Source organism: Leptodactylus fuscus, chromosome 6 (assembly GCF_031893055.1).
Source record: "Leptodactylus fuscus isolate aLepFus1 chromosome 6, aLepFus1.hap2, whole genome shotgun sequence".
In the NCBI taxonomy this organism is placed as follows: domain Eukaryota; kingdom Metazoa; phylum Chordata; class Amphibia; order Anura; family Leptodactylidae; genus Leptodactylus; species Leptodactylus fuscus.
Window position 1 is genome coordinate 76,822,870 of NC_134270.1, and position 24,429 is coordinate 76,847,298.

The window sequence follows — 24,429 nt, forward strand, 5'->3', positions numbered from 1 at the left end:
CCTGTATATAATTTTTGGTACAACCAAACTACACACTTTATATCTAATTTAACAAAGGAGATTTACTGCATAGCAAGCTATTACCTATGTACAGGATAGGGGATAACTTGCAGATCAAGCGCTCCCACTGATATGAATAGAACGGTGTGCGTGTGTTGCCCAAGCACCATTCCATTCAGAACGGCAGATAATAGTTCTCCTGATTTGTGGGGGTCTGACCATTTGGACCACAGATCTGCAAGTTCTCCCCTATCCTATTCATAAGAAAAGCGCTTTAAGACTAAGGCCCCACACGGCATCCTGCAGCAAAAAAAGCTGCGTTTTTTCTCATAGAGGCAACTCATTGTGGTTCTTCCTGCAGCACTCTTGGCAGAAAGTTTGCACAGTTTTCTTCTGCAGACTTTCTGCTTCGATTACACCTATAGTGAAACAGCTGGCATGTATGTAGGTATAATTGAAATTCTGCGATTGCGGCGTGTCCAAAGCGTATATTTTTAACACAGATTGGGGGTGGAATTCAGTAGTATCCCATCCACTTTGATGGGACTGTAAAATGCCATGTTTTTTTTCTGTGCGATTTACACTGCTGGCAAACTGTGGTGTTTAGACCACACCATAGGTCACTGATATGTGATTGGTGTCCAATACTTAGGACCCCCACAGATCAGCTGGTTGAAGAGTCTACAAGGTTCAGGAGAGCACTACAACCTTTTCACTGAATACCAAACACAGTGCTGTACATTGCATAAGGGCTGTGTCAGGTTGGGGCTGAGCTACTGCTGTACCATGTGACGGATGAACGTAATGGTAATAGCACAGGCAAAATGCCATGGTACTTAAGCAGGTGACTGAGCAGCTGGTCCTGGGTATCAGACCTCCACCGATTACATATGGATGACCTATTCTAAGAAAAGGCCATCAATATGTAGGCCCCAGAAAAACTCTCAGTAGAAACTAGACTTTGAAGTTCTCCATAGCAACCCACTGTGAATTGCCAGCGGGAATCTGTACTCTCCTGTATGACCGTCCTAATGAAGTCCATGACTGTTGCTAACTGTACCTACTTAAGAGACTCTACACCAGTTTACCAACATGTAGGGAATAGTATATACTACCCATTGTGTATTGCCAGTATGTAGCAGTTTACAGAGGATGTCACTTCAATGACCATGACAAACATTTGTAATGTTTTTTTCTCACCAATGCTAAAAGTGCAAAGCGTGTTGTATAGTAGAAGAATTATTGGCTGCCATATAAGCATTTATCCCCAACACCTACAAGGCTCAGTTGTTTTACATACACACGTGAATAGCTGTATCTCTGGTTATATATCACCTAGAGCAGTGGTTCTCGCAGCTTTCATATGGTACCAAGATTGCAGTTCTAGCAGTAAAAATATTATTTACAAGATAAAAACACAGTTAGAAATGTAAGCTTTACATGCAGCAGTGGAAATAGCTCTCCCATCCCTCCTACAGTCCATAGACATGCTTTAATGAGGCTTTGCCTGTAAAAGTTGGAAACATGGAGCAGACCAGAGCCATTGGCACAATTCACACTCCAAAAAGGTTACAATTTTACATTATTTAATCAAGCTAAAAAGATGAATTCTGAGAAGCGAGTTTAACTGTAGACCCAGGGAGGAATTGGCTAACTTCCCCTGCTTGGTTTCATTACAAACAATACTGCTGACAGCTTACATGGAAATAAAAGTAAACTCTTTGAGCTTTATATCCGCCCATAGATTACATTCTAGATACTATACACAATCAAGTCAATGCCTTGTTTTGGATGTAAGAATTAGATGAAGCATTAGTTGATGTTACCAAGTAACCATGACAACATCTATATTCCTTCTAACAGGTTGTGCGCATGCGCAGTAGGTCAGCGAAGACGATGCAGCTGATATTTGGCTTTTCACCACTTCATATTGCCCGTTTTCGCCTGGAATAAAGATTTGCAAATGGGTCCTTATTGGAACCATGACCATAGCTATTTATTGTATACCCCAAAAGTAGGTATTGCATTTATTTATGTCATTGTCACTCTTCTAAGGGAGGTGTTCACTCATTCATACTTCATTGCATAGGATAAAACCAAATTTGAGATAAATGTAGTTTTATTGATGGGGATTCTGTCTGACCACTCTTGACAAAAAGCTCATGTCTATATTCTGCATAGCACTAATTAACCATTACTATTTAGCGCCAATCGTGACTGTTTTCAACCATTGATATCTCCTGGAAATAATATAGGTGTAACTCCTCTTTCATACAATACCAGAAGCAGGTTTCTATATTTTATAATAATTCCAGAGATATGACTGTTTGCATTGACCCTCCCTACCCTTATTTTCCCTGCATTACACACAAGCCTGTGACCACGCACAGTGATAAGCAGGGTACAGCCCTTAATATAGAAGAAAGGGAAAGAATAAAGAATTGCAGGATTTCACAGAAAGAGAGCAAGATTTGTTAATAAATTATATTACAAAATGTATTAGTGACAAACGCTGGAAAAAAAAAAAAAAGTTGTTTGAAAGTTTAGTTGCGCCTTAATGCTGAGGCCCCAGGTAGAGCAAACTCCACATAGCAAAAACCACAGTGTTTTACAGTAGCTGCAAAATGGATGGGATACTGGCTAATCCACACATTGCAGAAATATATCCACAGAGGACATTTCAAAAATCATTTCTTTTTTTTGTAAATCACTGCATTTCAATTATACCCATGGAAACGCTGGCGTTTTATGTATAGATATAATTGAAGCAGAAAGTCCGTAGTGAGTCTCCACCACAGTTTTTGCCACAGTACTTTCTGGCTACTGTTCACTTCGTGGGGCCTTAGTCTAAAAGAGAATGTCTTATCAGAATGAGCCCTGTTCATATAGGTCATATGGACAACATGCTAGCTCAGGCAGACTCAAGATGTTGATTGATTATGGCAATTCATCCTAAGGGTAAGTTCACAATGAGTTTTTTGGTCCAAAAAGACGGCTTCCATTGAAATCAATGGGAGCCGCTCAGGTTTTTTTTTCCGGGAGCCGTTTCTTCTGGTTCCTGGATAAAAGAAACGAGATGCTCATTCTTCAGGCCAAGTCACCTCGCGATTCGGCCTGAAGACACTCCCTCCTCCGGACTAGGCACATTCATTGGGCCTAATTCGGAGCGGAGTGCACAGCTGGATGCAGTACACCGGAATTCAGTCGCGGCCTCAGTCCGCCTCAGGTTCCGATCCAAAAAACTCCATGTGGAGTTTTTTTGGTCAGGAATTTGGTCAGGAAACGGACTCAAATTCTTCCTCCTAAAAACGCCTCCGCATAGGACTGTAAGGTGAGGCTTTTTTTTGAGGAGGAATTTGAGTCAGTTTCCTGACCAAAAAACTCTGTGTGAATGCAGCCCAACGGTCAAGCCAAGGAGTATATAGAAGAGCAGGAAAAGCTAAAGGAGTTTTCCCAGAATCGGCAAGAATGAGGAAATGGCGTAACATTAAGGAACCATTGTTCACCTGAAAAATCCTCTGTCACTTCAGTAGTACCTGCAGGTCTTTGTTTACAGTAATCTCTCTCTCTAAAAGTTCTGGTTAACTCTGCCACATAAGTATGTATACTTATACTTATAATATTAACTAATTATTATAATATAATATTATAATTATATAATAATACACACACATACATAGTGTGTATTTATGTGTATAGCAATATGGACACACACATATACAGAGGCATATAGAGGAAACATATAAAGCTATTCTGCAGATGAAGCCATCAGACAGGACTGATACCAGTAATTACTACGCAGTATACAACATAACATTCATTATACAGAGCTTTCACTTAACCAGTTTGACCATTGTACGAGCAGTTAGATTAACGTCAGTTTACATTACTTTAGTCCCCTGAGGGGATTTTGCTCCATTCATTATGAAATGAATGAGATAGAAAGGGTGTGAGCAGGTTATCCCTTGAAAACACAATACACAAGTAGGTGCTGCAATGTGCAGCTTCACTAACACTGAGGCGTGCAGCGCCTCAACCCTCTCCTGTCAAACGTCACATTGATTAGTTAATAACTAGATTACTCAGCATAGATTCAAGCTAAATCCTGCACCCTCTCCTGTACAGAACATAAACTAGTATAGCATACTTTATATCATTACAATGTCAAATTCCAGTGCCTTACAAAAGTATGCACACCTCTTGAACTTTTTCACATTTTGTCACCTTACAAACACAAACTTAGGGCGGCTTCACACCAGCTCCCACTCTCCATTTTGTAGGTTTCCATTTCCTGCCCGAGAAACTGGACAGGAGACGGAAGCCTGCGGTGTGCAGTAAAAGCACACAGACCCCATAGACCATAATGGAGTCCGTGTGCTGGCTGCGCGCTTCTTGCACGAATCACGCGGGCAGGAAAGTGTATTGTGAACTACTTTCTTGTCTGCATGATCCTTGTGGAGATCTGGCGGCAAGCACACGGACTCCACTATAGTATATGGGGTCCATGTGCTTTCACTGACACACCGCTTGCAGTTAAGTTTGGTGGTTGTGGTGGTGGTGGGGGGGGGGTGTCCTCATGCGGACTCCCCCAGACGGAATCCAAACGCAGATGTGAACGAGGCCTATCAGAGTACAGGGGACTGAATACTTTTGCACATCACACTTCTGAGATTTTTTTTTTTTTAATTACAAATTTTAAAACCATGTATCATTTTCCTTCCACTTCACAATTACCTGCTACTTTGTGTTGGTCTATCACTTAAAATGGCAATAGCCATTTTTAACTAAACATATCTTTGCATATCCTTTAGAAAGGCTATTCCAGGCATACCTTTTATTCTTTCATCGTATTTGAATTAGCGCAGTTTTAGTGATATGCTAATTATCTAGCATGAAGCACCGGAAGCCTTCTAACTCTTCCTTGAGCACCACAGCAGCCACCTTCCCCTTCTCACCGCCATCTGGAAGCAGTGAAAAACTGTAGGAGGAGGGATCCTGTGTAAAGAAGGAGGCAGTGAGAAGGGGAAGGCCGATGATGCTGCAGTGCTCAAGGAATAATTAAAAGGCTTCCGCTGCTCCATGCTAGATAATTAGTATATCACTAACACATGCTAATTCAAAAACGCCAGCGCCAATGAAAGAATAAAAGGTAGCCCTGGAATAGCCTTTCTAAAGGCTACACAAAGATATGTTTAGTTAAAAATGGCTATTGCCAATGATAGACTCACTTTAAGTTTGTGGTTGTAAGGTGACAAAATGCGAAAAAGTTCAAGGGGTATAAATAATTTTTCAAGCCACTGTATACAGCGCTAACATATTCTGCAGTGCTTTCCATGTATTTCATCACTCATTGTTCCAAGCAGGGCTCTTAATCTATAAATATCCCATCAGAATGCCTTTGTAGTGTAGGAAGAAACCAGAGTATTCAGGGAAACACATGCAAACATGTGGGGAACATACAAACTCTGTGCAGATGTCCTTAGCTGGATTTCAACCCAAGCCTCCAGCCATTCAAGCTACTGAGCCATGAATTGTTTACTTTTACAATCTCATTTTGTTACAAGGGTCCCCCAAAAATAATTTATTGCTCCTCCAGGAATTAGCTGTGATTTCTGTGGAAAACCGGCTTAAGTTTCCTGAAATGATACTTCAGAGGAAATCGAAAATTGCAGTTGAAGTCTGTCCACTGTCCCAGATGTATCTGGTCCTCCAGACCGTTGTAGTAAGCGGAGCTCTCTTTCCACCAGTGTGCTATCCTGATCTACTGCAGTAATAGTAATTCAGTAATAATCACCTTCATGTGTCCCGTATTCGAGAAGCACGCAAGCGCCGGTGGTCACACAGCCACCACCTATTTAATCCCCTGCTCTCACCATCCCTTCATTCATTTGTTATCCACTGCATCTCCAGGTTAGCATGATGAAGATACCAGTGTGGGTGTCAAAACGCGTTGCCATTTAATCTAATAAAGGATTTCAAGCTTTTAGCAACGCAATCTTCATCCTGCTTTTTTTTTTGTTGCAATTTTGCATGGTCTGTGCCTACTGCAGTAATAGGGTACTTGGAAATAATTTTTGTAAATCAACATCAAATGACTGCAAGGTTCCAAATTAAAACTATCTAGAACATGTAAATGGCTGCTTTTAACCCTATAGAGACACAGCTCAAAAGTGACTTGAGGACCAGGCCTCTTTTTTTCAAAACTGACATGTGTCACTTTAAATGGCAATAACTTTGAGACGCTTTAACTTACACAAGTGATTCTGAGATTGTTTTTTCGTAACACATTGTACTTCATGTCAGTAGTAAATTTTAGTCGATATGTTTTGTCTTTAATTATGAAAAAATAGGAAATTTGGTGAAAATTTTTTAAAAAATGCAGTTTTCAAACTTTGAAATTGCAAGCCTTTCAAATAGAAATCCATACTACCCAAATTTTTTCATAAATATAATTAACCATGTCTCTGATTTATGTAGCAGTCAAATTTTAATTACCCTTTCATTTTTTTCAGATATTATAAGGCTTACAAGTCAAGCAGTAATTTTCCAAATATTCAAGAAAATTTCCAAAACACATTTTTCAAGGGACCAGTTCAGTTCTGAAGGGTACTTGAAAGGCCTCTCTAATAAAACCCCCCGAAAGTCACCCCATTCTAAAAACTGCACTCTTGAAAGAATCCAAAACAGCAGCTAGAAAGTTTCTTAACCCTTTCAGCATTTCACAACAATTACAACAAAATGGAGGTCAAATTTACATTTTTCAATTTCTGTCGCTAATATATTCATTTAGCCCTAGAATTTACACATTTACTAAGGGTTAAAGGAGAAACTGCATCCCACATTTTGTTACACAATTTCTCCCGAACACGATAATATCCCATATGTGCTGGTACCCTAATGTACGGGCACACGGTCGCTCTCAGAGCGGATGGAGCGCTAATTGGATTTTGTAGGCCAGATTTTGCTAGAATACTTTTCAGGCGCCATGTCCCGTTTGCAGAGCCCCCAAGGTGCCAAAACAGTGGAAACCCCCAAAATGTCACCCCATTTTGGAAACTAGACCCCTCAAGGAATTTATCAAGGGGTATAGTGAGCCCTTTGACCCTACAGGTGTTTCACAGATTTTTTTTACCATTGATATGTGAAAATGAAAAATTACTTTTTTTATAATAAAATGTCACTGTAGCCCCAAATTTTTCATCTTCACAAGGGGTTAAAGGAAAAATTGCACCCCAAATTTTGTTACACAATTTCTCCCGAACACGACAGTACCCCATATGTGCTGGTACCCTAATGTACAGGCACACGGTCGCTCTCAGAGCGGATGGAGCGCTAATTGGATTTTGTAGGCCAGATTTTGGTACAATACTTTTCAGGCACCATGTTCCGTTTGCAGAGCCCCCAAGGTGCCAAAACAGTGGAAACCCCCAAAATGTGACCCCATTTTGGAAACTATACCCCTCAAGGAATTTACCAAGGGGTATAGTGAGCCCTTTGACCCTACAGGAGTGTAACAGAATTGGCCCAACAAAAAGAAAAGTGACATTTTTTGCTATAAAATGTTGCTTTAACCCCAAATTTTGCATTTCCACAAGGGGATAAAAGAGAAAATGCACCCCAAAAATTGTCAAGCATTTTGTCCCAACTACAGAAATGTCCCATATGTGGATGTAAAGTGATGTATGGGCACACTGTGAGGTCCAGAGCTGAAGGATCGCTATTGGGATTTTGGAGGGCAAATTTAGCTGAAATCTATTTCAGGCACCATGTTGCATTTGCAAAGCCCCTGAAGTGCTAGAACAGTGGAAACACCCCCCCCCCCCCAAATGACCCCATTTTGAAAACTAGACCCCTCAAGGAATTTATCAAGGGGTTTAGTGAGCACTTGGACCCTACAGGTGTTTCACAGATTTTTTTACCATTGAGATGTGAAAATGAAAAATTACTTTTTTCCAATAAATTGTCCATATTTTTAATTTTTACAAGTAGTTAGAGAATTAAAAGCCCCCCAGTTTGTTACACAACTTCTCCTGAACATGGCAATACCCCATATGTGGTCATAATCTGCTGTATGGGAACATGGCGGGGCTCAGAATGGAAAGAGGGCTATTTGGCTTTTGAGGGCAGTTTTCTGGTGCCATGTTGCATTTGCAGAGCCCCTAAAGTACCAATACAATGGAAACCCCTCAAAAGCGACCCCATTTTAGAAACTACACCTGTCAAGGAATGTATCAAGGGGTATTATCATTTTGAGCCTAAAAATGCTTCCCAAAAATTAATGTACAAAATGAAAATTTTAATTTTTAAAAAAATATGTCATTTCGGTGCCCAATACGTTGCTCCCACTTTGTATTGTCAGAGACCTGCACTCCTAAAACTATTAAGTGGGCCATCCCGAGGGGCAAAAAATTATATATGTGGGTGTAAACTGCTGCTTGGGCACACAGCAGGGTTCAGAAGGGAAGGAGAACTGCACTTTTTAGCTTTTGGGGTACAGATTTAGAGGGACTTTCTGGGTGCCATGATGTTTTTGTAGAGCCCTGGAGGTGACAGTGAACTGGAATTCCCCAAGAAGTGACCCCATTTTGTAAGCGCAATTTTAGGGTCTCTGTAAAAGTGTCATGGCATCCAAAAAAAACCCCCAAACCGTCTAAGTCTGTGCTACAAAAACCAAATAACCTTCTTCCCTTCTGTGTCTGGCTGTGCCCTAATATCAATTTATACCCACATATGACATTACGTACATTATCCTGGTTACACCAGTATCATACATGTGTCATACATGTGACATAAAATGCAGTTTGGGCGCACAGCAGGGCACAGAAGGGAAGGAGCGCGATGCGGCTTTTGGAGCACAGATTCTGATGTTTGGTATCTGGACGCCATGTCATGTTTGTAGAGCCTGTAAGGTACCAGAAAAGTGGATTCCCCAAAGGAGTGACCGCAGTTTGAAAACTGCACACCTCAAAGAATTTATCAGGGGGTGTAGTGAGTATTAGTATCCCAGACGGGACTGCACAGCGGATGGCGAAGAGGGAATATGTAAGCTGTGCGGAGGACATTGCAGACACCAAATTCCCTACTATGTCCCAGTAGCTCCTATAATTGGGGGAGTCACTCTGGGGGTCACTTTGGGGTCACTTCTGGTATATTTTCCCTCGTAAGCTCTAAATCTGGGGTGTCCCCTGATATTCGCTCGCACAGCTTATATATTCCCTACATGACGCAGCCAGTTGAGTTCTAATAATTTGGCGATTTTTGCGGGTTTTTGTTCTTGCATTACTAGATGCTATATTTTCTTTATTTTTCTGGTGACGCGGCCATATAAGGGCTTGTTGTTTGCGGGATGAGATGTATTTTGTAATGACACCATTTTGGGGTGCCTACAACTTACTGAATACATTTTATTAACTCTTTTTTTGCTGGATTTAAATAAAAAAAATCAATTCCGGCATTGCGTTTTACCTTTTAAATTTTTCACCATGCAGCGTACAGTATAAGTAACATATCTTTATTCTGCGGGTCGGTACGGTTACGGCGATACCTCATTTATATTATTTTTTTTATGCGTAACTAATTCTGCAGAACAAAAACACATTTGGAGACATAAATCAATGTTTTTTGCATCGCCATCTTCTGAGAGGCGTAACATTTTTATTTTTTGGTTGACAGTGTTGGTTGGGGGCTTATTTTTTGCGGGACAATGTGTGCTTTTTATTGGTACTGTTGTGAGGTGCATTTGACTTTTTGATCACTTTTTATAGCACATTCTGTAAGGTGAGATGGCAAAAAAATCACTACTTCCGGCGGGTTTTTTCAGTTTTTTTTCTCCGTCATTCACCGTGTACATTAAATATTGTTTCAGTTTTATTGTACAGATTGTTACGGACGCGGCGATACCAAATATGTATTGTTTTGATTAATTTTTAGGTTTTTTTTTTAGAATTCATTTTCTATAGAAAAAAAGGGTTTTTGGGGCTTGATAACTTTATTAATTGTTTCAAAACTCTATTTTTTTTCCACTTTTTTTTTTTTTTTTTTTTAACTTTTTCATGTGTCCCCTATGGGACACTTGCATGAGTGAAGATTGCATCACTGATCCTGTTACAGAGTGAGTCACAGGCTGCAGTAAGAGCCTGCACGTTATCACTCTGTAAACAGGAAGTGAGGCTCGGCTCGTGCAGACGGACAGGACAGCACAGCTCCAGAAGACGCCGGCCAGGATACAAAGGTAAGTGGGACTCAGAGCTGGCTGGGGTGACTAATTAGACCCCTGGCTACATAGTAGGGATACCAGCACCCCCCCGATCTCGCAGCGGAGGGTGCCGGGGATCCCTACAAGATCGGGCAACCCGTTGTTTGCCGTGATCATGTTTGATCACGGCAATCAACGGGTTAAAACCCAAAATCAGCACTCATGTCTGATGGAGGGGGATGGAGCAGGATGTTAGGTGTCAGATACAACTGACATCCGCTCCAAGAACGCCCGCACTGCGCTGCGGGGATTGTTTACATCCATGACGTACTATTACTTCATGGGTCGTTAAGTACCAGACATCCATGAAGTAATAGTACGTCATGGGTCGCTAAGGGGTTAAGGCCCAATGTAGCAGGTAAAAACCGCGGGAGGTTTCCTATTCAGACTCTCTGCTTTCTCTTTTGGAAACTTCAGCGTTTTTGCTGCGCACATTTTTCTGCAATGTGTGAATGGGATTATCTAGAATCCCATCCACTTTGCAGTGACTGTAAACCGCCACAGTGTTTCTGCCACATAGGGCCATGGCCTTAAATGGGTCTTGCTGTGAATAACCCAATATGTAATTTCGACACCTACAGTATATTTTGTTAAATGCTATGTAATGCTTTATGGTTGTGGGTAGAACATCATCATCTGAGCCCTCACCTGAGATAATGCCAAAACATTGGACATTCCTGACAACTAGATCAAGAACAAAAGGATTTTGTTTTGGAGTAATAGTATCATTTACTGCAGATATTGAGAATTAACCAGATTGTCTGAGGTAGACAATTTCACAGGGACTGATGAAACTCAAGAAAACACTTGGCAACATTTGCAAGGTTAGGATAGGGCTGCATGATGCAATGGACGTGTTGCCATGTATGAAGGGACAGAGAGGGAGGAGACTTTTGCATATAGCAAAGGGTAGGGGTTCCCATTGATGGGACAGTGCTTGCAGCTTAGGCCCAGTTCCCATCTGCGTATGGTATTCCATTCAGGGAGTCCGCTTGAGGACCCCCCCAAACGGAATACCGAACGCATTAAAAAGTGGTGTCCGTATGAGTCATGCGCATAGGAAAGTATTTCAAGCACTACTTTTCTCTCCGTATGATTTATGCAGACACCGCATGGAAAACACACGGACCCCATAATAGTCTATGGGGTCTGTGTGCTTTTACTGCTCACTGCTTTTTAATGCGTTCGGTATTCCGTATAAAACCAGCTGGGATCCACTGTGCATGGAGTAACCTACTGATCACTGTCCATATTCACGACTCAACATTATGACATACTGTTAGTGACTACTATTAAACATGGTCTGATTGTTATCCAAGTTACAATTGTAGACAAATATACTGCGTAATGGCTAACACTATTGCAGCTGAGCAGCCAATACACAGTACAAAGGTGCCTGCTTTTGGCACTGTACACAGTCCAGATATCAGCTGATGGGTTGGGGCCTCAGGCATCTGAGGAGAGGATATCAATATGACGTCTTGAACAATGCATTTAATTCAGAGATTCACTTACTTTTTCTTCTGCAGTATGGAGGATAAATCAATGTGTTCACTAAACGTACACAACCTGTACTATGGTTTACTTAGGTCCCTTGCACATGACCCTGTGTGCTATCCAGATTTTTCCCAATAATTTCTGTTGGCCCACACGCACAACAGCCATGTGCTGGCTGACAGTCTGGGTTGCAAAACTCAGGACAGGTCCCATTTCCGTCCGGATTTGCGGCCATGATTCCACGGCTTCAAAGCAAGGGCAGGAAAATAAAACAGGAATAGGACCAGTTCTATATTTTGCAGCCTGGACTGTCAGCCCACACATGGGCCCATTGAATAAATTTTATTAGCGAGCCCTAGGCACCCCAGTCTGACACCAATTCTACTTGGCTGTTCAGGTCCCACATTATCCGCACAGTTAGGCTAAGGTTCCACGTAACGTCCTGCAACAAAAAAAGGGCTGTGGGAAAAAAAAAAATGTGGCAATTTCTGCTTCATTTATACCTATAAACCGTCAGCATTTCCATAGGTATAAAGCAGCACCATTTATACCTGGATAGTCTCTGACTTCCTTGGGGAAGTAGAACACTGTGGTAAGGAGGAGGAGGACGGCTTGTGATGAAGGACATTTGGGGCATTTTTTGTGGTTAAAAGGACAATAGTGCTGATGCAAGATACCGAACTATCAGCTGTGAGCAGGAGATCTCACCACCTACCAAAGGAACTACCACATGTTATCATGATATGTCCCCCACCTCTGCAAAAATTTCTGCTTGTTATATCCACATGCTGTGACCCCCCTCCTCGTGTCCTACAACCAAGTCGGCTGTATTATTATTATTATAATTATTATTATTAACATCAATCTGCACAGAGAACTAAATGATCCTGCAGTGTGTCTGTGTTTCTTTCTTTTTTAGTTGCTATGATTCCTAGGACTTCTCTATCTGCCATGAGCTTCTATGTGTCTCTCTCTTGTTATATACTATTGTACCATCTATGAAACTGTATCACTGAAATTTCCCCATTGTGGGACTATTAAAGGAATATCTTATCTTATCTTATAACAGACATGCAACGATTTCTAAAACTGCAACGGTTTTGGAAATCACAGCAGGTCCGCTGCACGTATTTTTCTGCAAGGTGAGGATGGGATTCGCTAGAATTTTGCTGTGATTGTAAAACTCTATGGTACATGGGTTAATGTAAATTGCCTAGAGGCTTTCAAACGAAATCCTTAAGAGTTTTTCTTATTGAAAAGAACATCTTGTAAAAATACACAAATGCTGTTGTGTTAGGTGGTTTCCCCATTACCACAAAAACGTCCTGGCTAAAGCTGCAAACATAAAGGTGCATAATAAAGCTATAATCTCATAATATAGGAAATTGACTTTACATACTGAACATGACAAATGCCATATACATGTTTTATTTGTTAATTTGACCAGAACTTATCAAATCTGGGCTTATAAATATAACAGACTCTGGCAGTTCACAGCTTTCAGGACCTACGGTGTAAATTCAGAGGAAAACCATAATTATGGTCAAAATAGACTGACTATTTTTATCTTTCATGTCCTGGTCATGTGATCCATGTAGACAAACATACTGCGTAATGGCTAAGACACACTGTTGCAGCTCAGCAGCCAATACACAGTGGATTTGTAAAGTTGTAGAAATGCCAACCTTCCTCAAAATTGCTACAGGTAGGGACTTTAAATCCTTGCGCAAGATTGACATGTATATCTGTTATGTATGTTTGGTCTACTTTTTGGAAATAGGTTGGTTTGACGATGATAACCACACGGAAATCTGCTGTGCCGTGGAGGGCCCCCTTTTCTCATCGTCTTTTGTACAGCCTATGCACACTACAGTCTCATGCTATACAGTCACGTCAGACCGGGGGAAATTACTAAATAAAACAAAGGATTCACCCGCACTTTTAGGTTGTCCATCCAGAATTTCATTGCACCTACTTGTGTATGGGGCTTACTCATAAAGAGACAGACTGCTTATAGATGCAAGTATAGACAGCTTAGGGTATGTTCACACATCAGTATGCCATCCGTCCATTTGAAATCAGTTTGGCACTTCAAAACGTACTGATGCACATACTGATTGCATACTGACACCTTTTTATGCTGATAGCAAACGTTCTCCGTCCCCTAGAGGACAGATAAGGAGATTAAAAGTAGCAATTGTAAACAGAGTAGAGATAAGGAGGACACAGGGACATTTATTATATCTCCTTATCTTTACTTTGTTTACAATTGCTACTTTTAATCCCCTTATCTGTCCTCACAGTGTTTGCTATCAGCATAAAAAGGTGTCAGTATACAATCAGTATGTGTATCAGTCCGTTTTGAAGTGTCAAACTGAATTCAAAGGGACGGATGGCATACTGATGTGTGAACACAGCATTAGAGTGTGACTGAGAAGCAGTATGTGTAGGAACTGAGCATTAACCTCTATGAGAAGTAGGCAATTGCAGCCTTGGAAATGCTACTCTCACACACATACCCCATGCAAACCTCTACAGACTTTCTGTGAAAACCGCTGTGGGAAAAACTGTGATGCGTTGCTGCCATGGTTTTTCCCACAATGCTTTTTTGCTGCGACCTGCTACGTGTTTCACCAGTAAAAACCAAATGGTCAATAACTACATTATAAAACTGCAGCAGTGCGTAGTAAAACCTGTGGTTTTGTTGTGCAGCGATCTAGTACAATGTATGAACCCAGCCAAATAGTATTGTTATCAAAATGAAATGAATACTCCATTAACATCGTTGAGGTCAGACAATATATTTTTTTTCTTACTTGAAGTTCTGCCTCGAGGTATAATGTCACACTAAGCGTGTAGTTAGCATTCAGCGCTATAATGGCACGACGCTGTAATGCCGTGGCCACAGAAGCAGCTGTGACTGCGGCATTACTTCCAGCACTCGGCTGTGTTAAACAGCTGAGAAACTGAACCAGCCACTTGAGTCGGAAGATACTCCAACTCCGGCAGATTAATCCCCTTAATGCCGTGATTTATAATGACCGTGGAATCAAGGGGTTTTGGGGGCCAGATCACCCCTAGTCTCTCTGCGATAACATTGCAAGTTCCAAGAGGTTGCATGTCAGCCAGGAGACAGCCTCCTGTATGCCTTTGCATAGTTCAAAAATGCTTGCGGTTTCCATATGGGTTAAATAAGGGAAGAAAAAACGCAGAGAAAAATGCTGCAGAAAAAACTATGCATTCCTGCAGCATTTTTTTTCATAGCTTTTTTAAATTTTATTCCACAACGTGGGGCCCTAGCCTTATGGGGATGGGCAACATTACAGAACCTCTCCTTTTTTGTTTTACCCCTCTAAGTATACAGCACAAGGATTTGCATTTTCTGTTCATAGTTGTTGAAATTTTCCAATTTTTTTTTATTTCACTTTCCAATGCAGGCATTGGGATAGTTGACTAAACATAAAATCTCAATTTCATTCAAGTTTATGGGCGATTATCTATTTTAATCTAGATTTTAATGTTTTTCCTTCACTAGTTCCCACCCCATGACTATTACGGCTGCGGTGGAAACCTGTTCACGTGAGCTAACATAATAGTATGTCAGGAAGATGGCGCCGGCTTAGGAGCCATCAGAAGAGCAAGTCATCTGTGACACACGGTGGACATCCTCTATTAATGGCTGTCAGCAATGAAAACATCATAGAAGTTTAACCCCTTAGATGCTACCATCAATACTGATTATGATAAAAATCTGAATAACGATTCTTTGAAATGAGAGATTGAATTAATTTGACTAATTGTGCAGATCTATTGTAAAGACTAGATTAGTTTCATTGACACAAGTAACCTCTTTATGAATAACATAATGATTGAGATAGTTTTATAAATTATTTCTATCCTAGTTCCAGTGTAAAACACTAATTTTTTCTTTCCTTACAATTTTTTGACCCTGTAAACTTAATTTGACAGAGAGAATTTGGGCAAACCACCGTGAAAATTTTAAAATGTACCACATATGGTTTGTAGCCACAAATAGTGCCCTGTGTAAACTATCCCAAAGCCTGCGTTGGAAAAACCAAATTCTTTTGGTCAGATACCAGATGTTCAATCACCTAGCAAAATACCAAGTATTGCTTATGAAGTGGAGAAAAAAAAAAAAAAAAAAAAAAAAAATGAACAATGGGAAATTTCAGCAACTATGAACAGAAAATGCAAGTCCTTGTGCTGTATAGTAAGAGTGGTAAAACAAATAAGGAGAGGTTGTGTAATGTTGCCCATCCCATAAGGCTAGGGCCCCACGTTGTGGAATACAATTTTAAAAAAAAGCTATGGGGAAAAAAATGCAGCAGGAATGCACATTTTTTTCTGCAGCATTTTTCTCTGCGTTTTTTCTTCCCTTATTTAACCCATAGGGAAACCGCAAGCATGCAACTATGCAAAGGCATACAGGAGGCTGTCTCCTGGTCGACATGCAACCTCAAATCAAATCAAATCAAATAGGCTTTATTGGCACGTCTGAATGGATATTTGGCATTGCCAAAGCTAGTAAAGTGTGTGTGTGTGTGTGTGTGGGGGGGGTTCACACAGAGTTTTTTTGATCAGGAATTTGGTCAGGAATCTGCCTCAAAATCAGCCTCCAAAAAAAGCCTCCCAATAGAGTTTCTTGTGCTTAAAAAAAAAATGTACATGCTTCACAGCAGTGGTTTTCAGCCTATGATATATGTATCCTGAGGGTCTACCCCAAAGGAGTTTTCTGTGCGGTGTCCGCACAAGTCACGTGGAGAGGAAAGTAGTTCATGAAGTACTTTTCTCTCCACATGTTCCGTGCGGACACCGCACAGAAAACACACAGACTCCATTATAGGCTATGGAGTCCGAATGCTTTCATAAGCTTACTGCTTGTCAATGCGTTCGGTATTCCATTCAGGAGGGGGGGCCCCCATGCGGACTCCTCAAACAGAATATTGAACGCATATGTGGCAGGCCTTAGACAGTATTCGTTAATCTTCCCCAGTGATGTCCAAACCCAATGATTTTGCCGTAACAGAGAGTTATCTAATTTACAGGGAGTGTGTCAACTTTCCCCCAAAGACAAACGTCAAGAGAAAGAAAGAACAGGTAAATTGTACTCATAGGAGATAAATTGCTGTGGCGGGTATTTGGCAGCAACTTGTTTCCCTCTCCCCTCACACATGCTCTGCCAAGCCCAGTGTTCATGTGGACAGGAGATATAACATTCACCTGCGAACTTGTCAGAGGCAGCAAGCTATAACTATTAGAATTAGTTATCATATATATGTAAAATTGTTGCATGTAAATGTAATTGTATTGTACATCCTGGAGTAAACAAGGATATCTGTCCGTCTAGCTGTAACACAACAGATAATATTTGCATGTCATCATACTTAAATGTTACAACACCCTGACCAAGGAATGGACGGATTTTATTTACCACCCTTGTTACGTAATGAATTGTGAAGTGATAAATCCTTTGTATTCGGTCAAAAGCTGACACTGCAAGTTACCATATCCATCTGCAAGAATGAGCGGCCAAACAAATAACTGATAACAGGTTTCAAAACAGCAGAATGTTATGGGGGAGGGCGGACTGTGGGTGAGAATGCAGCAGAGAAATGGTTTTCTGCATCACGCCCTAGCTTCTGGGCAAGAAGGATTCATTACATATCATCTCCCAGTATACAAAGCAAGGTAGCTAATGGGAAAGATCATGCCACATAAGTGCCATCTTATTATAATCCTTCATACTAAAAGGCTTGTGTTCATATAATTTGGATCATGATGGGGTGTTTGGTTGAGCCACTTTTGAGACCTTCATGATCAGCTGTTACTGCTGGGTAAATGCTCACTTTATAAGTGAGAGGTGTTGTATACAGTAGTCCCCTGCCACAGGGCAAAGCCCTAAGAGCTTACTCACTGTTTTGGTCATGTTACTATTTTCTCATCGAAAAAACTACATAATATTTCTCGCAATTTTGAAAAATTTAAGGAAAAAATAAAAACAAACATGTAATAGGACGACAACAACACGCCAAATAAACCCTCAGGAAACGATCCAACTTTAGAAACATGTATTTGTTGGATGGAAAGAGTCTTTCAGTAGAAGGGGAATAAGTGGCCTCCAGAAAATCCATCAGTGCTCATCTCTCATGGAAGAAAAGGATCAAGCAAGATATACAACTGGTCTCTCTTCACCTAATGACAGACATCGGGAAACCATGAAAAGGTCTTATTCACACGCCCATGTTTTGTGTCTGGCATACATATCCATTAATTTCAATGTATTTATTCAGACTTTCATTTTTTTTGTATACTATAAGTCTACAGAAAAACAATGGAAACACATCCTTTTTTTTTTTTTTTTTTCTTCTTTACAGACGCATCACATCAATGAAAGTCTATAGGTCTGTGTGCAGGGTGGGAAGAAGTTTGTTACTAGCACAGAGATCTGAAGTCCAGAAAATGCGAATAAGGCGTTAGGGCTCGTTCCCACGATGTAACGCGGCGCTCATTCTGATACGTAAACACGTGTCAGAGTCAGCGCTTCAAAACAGAATCCCATTGACTTCAATGGGTTCCGTTTAACGCGCGTAACACATTTAAATCAATGGGTTAAAAAGCCTCCCATTGATTTCAATGTGTAGCGTGCGTAAGACGGAACGCATTGAAGTCAATGGGATTCTGTTTTGAAGCGCTGACTCTCACATGTGTTTACGTGTCAGAATGAGCGCCGCGTTACATCGTGGGAACGAGCCCTTACATTGTCATTGGATTTCACTAAACATTGACCGCCTGCTTCATATCTATCACTTATGAAATTCCTAATTCTTTGTTGCCTTATTTACTGCTATGACTTTGTAGTGGTTTTATGGCATTTAAAATACTTCATATCTTCATTTGTGCAATAGATATGAATGTGTTTTCGAAATAATAGTAACCGTAAGGTTGTTACCACACATACAGGGAACTTTATGATTGGCATTTCCTATGCCAGCCTTAATCCATTCCCCCTTCCCTCCCGGTGGCGTGAGATATGCCAGAATTATTAAAAGGTTCTATCCTCTTAATAATTACAGTGCACAGCGGGAGGTCACATGAAGCATATGTCAGTTAGGGACTGACGTCGAGTTATGGCATAATTCATGCCAGTTTTAAAAGGTCGAGTTATAATAAGTATGGCAGGTTGAAGCGTCCCCGACCCAGTTTGCCTCGATACCTGTACATTTATTCTAAGGGTCCATTCACACGGAGGAAAATGGTGAGGAATTTGGTGTGGAATTTCAGCGCTGAAAAAAAAGCCTGGCATTGACTTCAATGGGTTCCTTTTTCTGCCACCAGGCAGTTTTCACAAGCAGTGCATTTTTTCAGTGCATTTTGAAGAATTTTCTTTTGCAGCCATAAATTATATTAAACTCCGTACTCTTGATCAAAGGGGTATAATTTATCACAGAGTATGACATTTTATCTATAGGCTTCTCTCAAGTATTGAGAAATGCCAAAAATCTGTCAAGTTTGCTAATATGGTCCACTGAACTAGTTCATTCTAGTGGAACATCTGACCATCTAATGTGAATGGAGGCATCTTGACTCACCCCTGATGGCAGATGTCAGGGGCAAGAAGGATTGAACTGCTGGATTTCAGCATGGCCGCCGCTTGCGTTCTTAAGGGAGATAAGCTAGCACCAGAAGTGTCTGCTCTTATTCAGAACATATACATACTGTTTGTATATAAGAGCTATCTAGCATGTATGGCAAGCTATATACAGCATCCGATATATGCATCCGATTTCGTACAAAACCATATGGAATTTTTTGTCTTATTGATTCCAATACACAAATGCAAAAATCACCGAAACTGTTCTCCCTGGAAAAGTAGAAAGCCCTGTCTGAAACCCATAACAATAACTGACAACCTGCGGGATTTAAACCAACAGCACAAGTCTCACTGCACTGCTTTAGTAACAGCATTCAAAAGTTCTGATTTGTTGTATTAGTATCCCACACAAGCCCATAACTGGGCACCCCCATTACTGGCTGACAATGAGGATCCCACGTCAAGTCCTTAAATTTATTGTACTGGGGAATCCTTAAATTGAGCCCTGAAGATAGATTGGTTCATGTGATAATAATCTAAAAAGGTTTTGTTTTTAGACTCTGCAACACAGGCATCCATTTAGGCTAAGGTCCCACGTAGCGAGCCACAGATAAAAAGCACTGTGGAAAAAAATGCAGCAGAAACTCTTTTTTTTTTCCACAGTGTTTTTCTGAGTTTTCCTTTGCAGAGTTTCTGCATTTTTATACCTATACGAAAAATGCCAGCATCTCTGTAGGTGTAATAGACATGTTGAGATTTACATAAACGCAAGCATTTTTGAAATTGCAGAATTTCTGCTGCAATGTGTGGATGGGATTAGCCAGAATCCTACCCACTTTGCAGGGACTACAAAATTACGTATTTTTGTTACATGGGGTCCCAGCTTTATACTCATTTGTATATTCACAAAAAAAGATAATATAACATTAATGGAGGCAACGATTTACAGGGAGAAGACAGTGTATTATTCAGGTGACCCCAATGTCTCTCTGCAGGGCTGGGTTGATATGCTGGGTTCTGGCTCTCTAGTGACATGACCTTTAGGGTCCATTCACACGAAGGAAAATGGCGGTTTATTTGGCGCTGAATTTTCAAAAATTCCACTAGTGGACAAAAAAAGCTAGCGGGCACCCATTGCAGTCAATACACCCGTGCTTCTGGATTTCACAGGAAAATGGAATCTGGTCTCCAAAAAGATCGGGTTTGTTAAATTTCTGCTTAAGGCTGAAGACCCACGTTGCAGAAAAGCAGCTTTTTTTGTTGTAGATTTTGTTGCGTTTTTTTGAGCAAAAACCAGGAGTGGATGAAGCAGAAGGTAGAAATATAAGTGCTTCCTATATATTCCACATTCCTTTTGAAGCCATTCTTGGTTTTGGCTCAAAAAACCACAACAAAAAAAGCTGCATTTCCGCAATGTGGGGCCTTAGCCTAATTGTGTGTGAGCAGTGGCAAAAAGAATATCGCTCTAAATGTGGGTTTTGCTTACACATTTGGTCAACATTCTCTTCTCTGTAGAACTACAAGTTCCAGAATGAAAAAAATTGAAAATGGATGGGGAGTTACCTCTATGACACAAAACAAAACTGGTGTGAATGGGAATAGTTGTGTGTTTTTGCCAAAGATGCTACACGTTCCTCTTTCTACGCCCCCCGCTTGCCACATTTTACAAAAAAGAGCAGAATGGAGAGGAGACCATGGTGGTTCAAAGATGCTTCAGCCCCAGAAATTTTCTAAATAATTTACAGTTCTGGTGCAAGTTATATAGGAAATCTGCACCAGTTTCTGACTGGCATAGATTTCCATTCTGGTACATAGGAGCGTGGCTGAATTATAAGGAAGCCAGATCCTCTTGATTTTTTCCCCCCATTGTTGTAAAAGTTTTGCCCTAAAATTCCTGAATCAGTGAATATACAACATTGAAACTTTATGTTAAATTCTGTTAAATTTATGTTAAGTTCTTAAATCCCTACTGATAATTGTGTCATTTCAAAAACACACGTATAGATAGCAAACATACTTTTCATTTTTTTGAGCTGACACCAAATAATCATATTTCAGAGATTAATACAATTACAGGATTATAGGTTACTGAAATAATCCTACTACATGGGGTGGGTAGATGTTGTGTTCAAGGGAAATAATGTGTCACGTTATGAGCCATGTACTGCTATAACAACAAGTTAGACATCATAAAATAACAAATGCAATTTACTTCACCATCTCGTTGACTGAAATATAAAAAGAAAAATAAAAGTACAAAAAGCTGCCGTACTCACCACTTGTAGATTTTGGCAGGTAATGAATCACACCCTGTTATTAAAACAGCTGGAACGCAGTTGTCAATAAGCAAGTAACTTCCCCTTCACAAAGATAAAAAATATGGTTGCGGTTTTCAAAAAGAGCAGTGAATATTAATAATCCTTTGCCCAGGACACGGCCGGCTTCAGGTCAGTACAGACCATGCAGTTTATTTATAACCATGCACCTCATCTTCCTGCACTGAAGTACAGCAACCAAACATATTGCAAGACCGAGCTTCTAGTAGCACTTGGGTTAAGAAACCAAATCTCAAGTGATTTCAAGTAGTGAGAGCTCCAGAAACAGGGGTCTACTTTCCAATGCTGAATCACAATGTTCCTCCTTTTCCTGTAAGCTCTCCCTCCCCCTCTCCTTTACTGTGTCAGTACAGCCCCTACTACTAATATGAGGTTTGGCTGTCAGCCTCAGGTAGTTAGAGGAGGAGGAAGAGGAGGAGGAGGAGGGTTGTGCAGGTCACATGGATAGCTGAGAAACAGGTAGAACGCTGTACAAAGGGCTGCAGGCAGGTGTATGTGGGGAACCTTGCATTCCTACATGACTTTCTCTATGTGAAGGCTTCAAAGCCAAATGCCTGGATTAATCAGAAACAATCCTACATAAGCTCTCTGCAAACTCTCTTCAGTAACATGAATTTTATAGCAGTGGAGTGTGCAGGGAGGACAGACGGACGAGGCCTGACTATTACATGCACAATACAAGCCTCTATTTATTTTTTCCAGATCTTCCCAGTTATCCAGCTAAACACAGATCTTGGGATTGTTCATTGTCTGCTATTTGTTATTCTCCAAGGAGGATCTGCCAGATTGTTATGACTTTCAGCCTTGTTTGTTAAAGGTGGAGACTGATACAATATAAGAACTCTGCCATGCGGCAAATATGACCTCACAATTCTCATTTCCCATAATTATTACATGATGCTGAGGGTTCTCAGATTTGTGCCCTTAATGGTCTGTGTGTACTGAGCTCTACACAAATGTGCACTTGTTTTCTACAATAATTAATAATTTATATACTTAGAGTGCTATGTACGTCAGCAGAGGACACGGACAGCTCTGTTACTAGACAGAAGGCTTTAGAACACATTGGTATTCATGCATAAAAACCATCCTAGCAAAAAACGTTAGTGTCGCCCATGGAAACCAATCAGATGTTTAATTTCCAAATCTAAATATGATTGGTTGCTATTGGCAACAATCAAAAAAGGTTACAGTTCCTTTGAAAAGTTGTAGGAATAAAAACCTATATGTAAGAAGTACGACGTAGGGATCTTCATCCTAAACTCCACCCTATGGCAAACACTTTAATATGGAGAACTGACATCACTACTGGATTTTAACTACACGGTTGAAATGTATAAAATCCCATTCACTACTGTGTATCATATACCTAACATAAATATAAATATATATCGGTCCACACTTGAGAAAGGTCCCAGTGTGGACCGATACGTGGTGTACTGCTTTTTCCAATAAAAGGACATTTTCCATCCATACAAGTTGCTGACAGACTGGATTGTGTTTTTTATAGATAGATAGATAGCTGATGGCTGGTCAGGTAATGGAGGGAGTGTACATCTCACCCAGACTACTCAGGTGGGTGAGATGAGAAAACTCCAGAAAGAATGTTTGTTCTCAGCAGACAACTTTCGTCTGCTGAGCATTTTGGTAAATGCTCAGTATTGGGCTGGATTTTTCGGGATGACAGGTATGTTGGTAGTGGGACCTGTCATTCCACCCCCCTCCAGTCCACACTTTGAGGATGTTCCAGAAGAGACTCAGCTGCAGAGAGTCTCCTCCTCAAGGAGGCTTAAGAAGTTGCTCCAGCAGCAACACTTTGGCAGAGCTTGGCTGGAGAGCTGACAGAGCGGTCATATTTTTGGAGCTGTGTCCTGAATGATTCTACTTTTTTTTTTTGGATTTCTGTTATTCTAGGTGATGTAACCTATTCTTATGTTTAGTTAGAGCCTAGCCGGGCAGGTATTTATTTTTGTATTGTTTCCTTTTGTTGCTACACTATATTTTTGAGTGAAAATAAACTCTACCTTTGTTTTGGACTAAAGAAACTGGACTTGTGTGTCTATGCCACCCCACCTACAGCGGTTGCTGGGGGCAACGAGACATCCACTCCTTGCTGGAGAATTTTTTTTTTAATGTCCTGGGTAAAGGCTGCTGCCGCTATACAGACCCAGACTATGGAGGAGATACTGAAGCATCTTGTACAGTCCAATGTGCAGCAACAACAAACTAATCATTTGCTGATGGAGCAAATTGCACTCCTTAAAGAGACTGTTGTCAGTAGCTCGCAAAGACCTTTTGAAAGGATTGGAATGGACTTGGTCGGTCCAAAATTCAAGTCAGCTAGAGGTCACCAATATATTCTGGTTGTCTTAGATTACACTACTCGCTATTCTGAGGCAGTTCCCTTGTGTAATACGACATCAAAGAGTATTGCCCGTGAGTTATTCTATATGTTTTCAAGAACAGGCATAACTAAAGAGATACTGACCGACCAAGGCACACCGTTCATGTCAAAGGTGATGAAAGAGCTATGCAAACTATTTAAAATTATCCACATACAGACCTCTGTGTATTACCCCCAGACAGATGGGTTAGTGGAGCGCTTTAATAAGACTCAAGCATATGCTTAAAAAGGTGGTAGAAAAAGATGGTCATGACTAGGATTGCCTGTTGCCATACCTGATGTTCTCTATTAGAGAGGTTCCACAAGCGTCTACAGGTTTTTCCCC

General features: G+C 40.7%; 1 protein-coding gene across 1 annotated transcript in view; it reads right to left on the reverse strand.

The window, feature by feature from the left end:
* Positions 1-22,059, reverse strand: part of PRRG2 (proline rich and Gla domain 2) — a 45,072-nt gene extending 23,013 nt beyond the window's left edge. The window contains exon 1 of the mRNA XM_075280331.1: positions 21,641-22,059. The gene's annotated coding sequence lies outside the window, so the exon portion shown is untranslated. The remainder of the gene's footprint in view (positions 1-21,640) is intronic.
* Positions 22,060-24,429: the final 2,370 nt, after the last annotated feature.